At 35.3% G+C, this 5,614-nt stretch overlaps 1 long non-coding RNA gene across 1 annotated transcript; it reads right to left on the bottom strand.

Annotated features, from left to right (window-relative positions):
• LOC109845589 lies at positions 2,453 to 4,765 on the bottom strand. Its single transcript, XR_002248429.1, has 2 exons — positions 4,287 to 4,765; positions 2,453 to 2,679 (listed from the first exon to the last, which is right to left on the bottom strand). It is a non-coding gene; the product is annotated as an uncharacterized LOC109845589 (long non-coding RNA).

Raw genomic sequence — 5,614 nt, 5'->3', positions numbered from 1 at the left:
TTTTGGGCATTTAGGCCCATTATCAAAATGTTCTCTTTTTGTCATCTGCTCTTAAGCATCAATGAAATGTATTTATATGGAAAGTACAAATGGTGAGCTATTTCCAATAGCTTTCGCAGTTGTAGAGGTGGATAATACATTGATTTGGAAGTGGTTTTTTCAATTTATTTACATATACATTCTAACTATTCAAAGTCCAAGAGTTGTTACTTTTATTTCTGACTGGATGAAAGGAATTACACGAGCCTTACACGAGGGGTGGAGTGCACCACATCATCACCGCTATTGCTTGCGGTATATAAGAGCTAATTTTAAGAAAAAACATGGAGGGGCCAATTTACAAAATTTATTGTGGCAAGCCGGGTGTGCCACTGACTCACTAGTATATGAGCATTGTAGGGAGAAAATTAAATCCCTATCAGTTGAAGCACACAATTGGATTGAATAAAACTTAAAGCCGCAATACGAATATCGATGGGCATTATGTAAATATGGTGGAGTGCGCTATTGTATGATGATAACTAATTACTCTAAAAGTTTTAATGGCGTACTTAAGGGTGTCTGTGCTATGCCAATTCAAGCCTTAGTTGTAAGGACATTTTATAGATTAAACACATACTTTAATAAGAGACGTAGTGATGGTGAAAATTTGATGAGTAAGTACACTCCAAAAAATAAGATAATTTTGCAGAAAATAATTGTGGCTGTCAGAGCATGTAGAATTAAACCATTCAACGACAATGAATGAGAGGTTAAAAATTGTGATGGTACTTACACCCTCCATCTATATGACCAGGAGTATAGTTGTACTTATAGTATATAGTAATTACAAAAATTATCATGTGAACATGTTTTAACAGCTAGTTCCAGTCAGGATGGTGGTGCTAGATTGCTTATGATCGGTATTGTTCAGCTTGATATTCAACAAATCATTATCAAAAGGCTTATAAGGAGAGTTTTCATCCTCCCGACGATACTCATTATTGGTCGGATTTGTATATACCATATATATTATCACCTCAATACAAAAGACAAGCATGACGACCTCACTCTGTACGTATTAGAAGTACTATGGATCAAGGCCGTGAAGGAGTAGCGTCACAAATCAGATGTGAACAATGTAATCAATTAGGGCATAAAAGATCTCGTTGTCCATCAAGAGCAAGTAGATAGCAATTAATTGGTAAAATATTTTCTATTTCTATCTCTATTTTTATTATTATAGTCTTATTGATTTGGCAGAAACTAATAAGTTAATAATTATATATGCAGGTATATACACGATGCTTCCCAGGTTGGTTACTGATGAAGTCCTTTATGATCAGGAACACCATTGTTCAGAGAGCATATCATTTACATCGGTAACGATTCTCTATTTTTTAGTCATAAGTTTATAGACACATATTAATTATTCATTGTTATATTGTAATATTTGTTTTCATTTTGTGCAGAGAGGACAAGAGTTGGTTATGATTGATCATAGCCTTGGACATACACGCTGGCCACATGATGATCCTCGCATTACTGCTCTAGTATTCCAAGCTGGTTGTCTCACTTGCTCATGTTTGTGTCGAAAATTGATTTCTTCATTGTTATTGAATCTATTACAATCGTTTATCGATTACAAATTCAAAAAAAAAAGTCGATCTTTTTATAAGATCTTCTTACACAATAAAAAAAATAAAAAAAAATACAATCTCCTTAAAATACACACAACGGACGTTCATCACCCGCTGCTTCACATGAGATCTTTGCCTGTACCGGGGACGTGTTAGTCCGTGGATCACTGCGGATTAGATCCGGTTGACAGATTGATGATCAAAGCTCTTACTTCACAAAGAAAGTAATCACAGAAGTGATAATCTCGACCAAGCAAGATTACGACTCTTCTCAAGATCAAAACCAAGTTTGATATGGAGGAAATGTGAAACGGGTCTCAAATCTCTCGAACTCTCCTTCTTTATGCTAAAGAACTTCACTAAGATCTGTTAAGCTCTCTGAAATTCGTGCTCCACTCTTCAATTTGACAACACCTCACACTCTGATTTCAGCCCCTTGCAAACGAAGGCCCTAGGCTTGTATTTATAGGCTTCGGTTGTATTATTTTCGGATAAGAATTGATGATTTGACGTTATCCGCAATTAACAACCACTTAACCATGTTCAGATATAGTATCAAAGCAGTTAAGAGGCTCTGAAACGATCAAATCCCATGAAAACCCGTCTGTAACGCCCCTGGTTTCAATAAGGCTGCAGTCCGAGGTAAAACCAAGAATGTCAAACCTGCCATGCACTACACCGTGCAAAAACATGTTTCACCATCACAATAAGTATCTATATAGTGGAATCAATAATGGGTGTAGATACAAACAGACAAAAGAAAATGTACGGTAGATATATTAAACAACAGATATTCTGAAAGAAATAACCACCACTGATATAAATCAAAAGAATCTCAGAAAAGGAACAATATCTGAACTGAGTACAACTGTCTTGACATAGAACAAAGGACATGACAATAAGGCATCTTGCCTTTACAAAATTAGAAATAACATCTCAATGTTCATAAACCAAGTCGTCGTGGAGTCCTAAACATAATCTGCTAACTAATAAAATATCTATAAGTAGTAAGTAGAGCAAATCCATCAAGCTACAGCTCTCCGTGCACCTGGCTCGTTACCTGAAAGTGGGTGATCTTTATTAATCTGAAAACATGTTCTTTTGCAATATACAATATAAAGATCAACTTTTATACTCAAACTAGCATGTTAGGCTCAATAAAAACCCGTGAAAAACATCATTTAAAAGCATTTAAAACTGGGTGCAGGGTTGGGTGAGATGAAACTCGCCTGAAGGGTGATGAACAACTGTGGGTAAGGTCGTGAGGGGGTTCTTCTTCGCTGAACACCGCTGGATCTCGCTCGAACTCCTCGAAATCCTCCAAGAATCAGCCAAAGAATAAGCTAGGGTTTGCAAAAGGGTAGGGGGAGGCTGCTAGGGTTTTCTGTGATGAAGAGGAGGCTCTCCCAAATTAATTAATATATATATAAGCTCTCAAAACTGACCCAAAACCCAAAACAACTCGGACTGGGAAAACAGTCTGATCGCTGTGCGGTCGACTACCATGCCACGCGCGATCGACCGCACAGCAGAAATTTGCTGTGCATGAACATATCGTATGCTGGTCTTTTCCACTTGATTTCTCTCACATAATCATACTTATTTGATCCTAAAACACTTGTTATCATACTCCTCTATGATATAAACATATTTTTCACAATAAAAACTTATTTATTTAGTTATACGGGGTTTTACACCGTCGAAAACGCGTTTTTCGGCTAAAAACTGTGCGAGCCACCATTTGGGAGCTCGACCATTGGCCAAACCACTGGCTTTGGTCAAGTCATTTTGGTGCGACTCTGTCACCAGGGGTTGTTCTGGTTTTTCAGGTTTTGACTTGTTTTGTCATTACGCGCATTTCGTTATTTCGTTGATTTGTACGCTTCACTAATTCACTTCATACGTTTCGTTAACTTAGAGGCAGTTGACGAGTGCGTTTGCCACTTGGAACTGGTCGGTGAGCGCGTTGGTCACTTAGAGCTGGTCGGTGAGCACACGGGCTACTCGAAGCTGGCCGATGAACGCACGAACCACTCGGAGCTTGCCGGTGAGCGTGCGGACCACTTGGCGGTGGCTTGTTGTTACATCATCAACGGTTCGCTGATTCGCTTCATGCACTTGTTAGCTGATTAACGTATTTTATTACATTTTACACACTCATTATCTAATCATTTTAATGAATAATTATACTAATAATAACATTTTAGCTTAGGTTGTACATAAATGAATAAAAGCATAAATAAATATTATTTAATATAAAAACCCACAAAATATCTCTCTCTATTTTTCAGAATTTTAGAAGCTCAAAGATCACAACCCATGAAGCCCATGAAGTAAAGAGAAAAGAAAATCAAAGAAATAAAGCATGAAGCCCATGAAGCAAAGAGAAAAAAAAAAGCATGAAGCCCATGAAGCAAAGAAGCCCAAAGAGAAAAAAAATCAAAGAATTGAAGCAAAAGCCCAAAAATCACATTTGAACTCATACGTAACATGAGTGTGGGTTTTTGATTTTTTTTTATGAGTTATAGGGTTTTGGATTGTGGATAGGATATTGTATGGGTTTTCAAAAATAAAATCATTTTTTTTATTTTTTAAGGTCCTAATTGTTTCTAATTGTGAAGAACAAACTAAAGGGGTGAAATTGAAAATTCTAGAAAGAATAGTTACCTCAAGCAAATCCAAAATGTGAATCAAACTTCAAGCTAATCTCAAAATCTTCAATCTTCAATCCTTAATCTCAAGCTCCAAGTGGTTCCTTCACAAGAAAACACACAAGTTAAAGTACCAAAATAATTAAAATATAACAAAAACACCGTTCCCCGGCAACGACGCTAAAAATTCGATGAAACAAAAACATGTACCAAATGTTGCAAGTGCACAACCAATCAAGTTATAGTATAAAAAGTTATCGATCCCACGAGGAAGGTATTTGTAAGAAATAATTAGATTCAGTTCTTATGTTGTGTGTGACAATTAGGAGTGGTTAGAAACAAGTAAATGAAAAGGAAACGTTTGTTTGTTTTGTAGGTTTGTTGTTTGTTGCATTATGTCCAAAATAAAACTTTGATTTAGAGGGGAGAAGAATAAATAAATAAACTTATACAAAAAAGAAGGAAAATAAAAAGAAAAGGCAATTCCCTAAAGGGTTCTAGCCTCAATGTGAATTAAAAAAATAAAAAATAAACAAAAATAGAAACTAAACCCAAGAGGGTTCTAGCCTCAAGGTGAATAGTATAAGAGAGGAAAAATATAATCTATGAATGAAATTACAAGACATGAATTAAAAGCAAGAAATAAATCTAAGCTACGAAAGGAAATACAAAAGAAAGTAAAAAATAAAGAAAAAAAATAGAAACTTAATTTCAAGGGGGTTTTCCTCTCCTTGAATTTAAATTCCGGTGAACAAGATTGTATTAAATGTAAAATAAATTATAAGTTTGAGGGTTTCTCAATCAATAGTAAACTCCTCATATAAAACTTTCACACCCTCAATCTCTCATACTCTCCTCTATTTATACACCAAAATATCTAAACCTCATAATTAAAATACAATATTTTAACTCTCACTACACCCATACCACAATACAAAAACCCATACCATATCCTATCCACAATCCAAAAACCCATACCATATCCTATCCACAATCCAAAACCCCATAACTCATAAATAATCAAAAACCCACACTCATGTTACGTATGAGCTCAAATGTGATTTTTGGACTTTTGCTTTATTTCTTTGATTTTATTTTCTCTTTGGGCTTCTTTGCTTCATGGGCTTCATGCTTCATTCCTTTGATTTTCTTTTCTCTTTGCTTCATGAGCTTCATGCTTCATTTCTTTGATTTTCTTTTCTCTTTACTTCATGGGCTTCATGGGTTGTGATCTTTGAGTTTCTAAAATTCTAAAAAATAGAGAGAGATATTTTGAGGGTTTTTACATTAAATAATATTTATTTATGCTTTTATTTATTTATGTACAACCTAAGCTAAAATGTT

The sequence above is a fragment of the Asparagus officinalis genome, chromosome 6 (assembly GCF_001876935.1).
Source record: "Asparagus officinalis chromosome 6, Aspof.V1, whole genome shotgun sequence".
NCBI classification, from domain to species: Eukaryota; Viridiplantae; Streptophyta; class Magnoliopsida; order Asparagales; family Asparagaceae; genus Asparagus; species Asparagus officinalis.
This window is presented reverse-complemented; position numbering and strand designations above follow the sequence as displayed.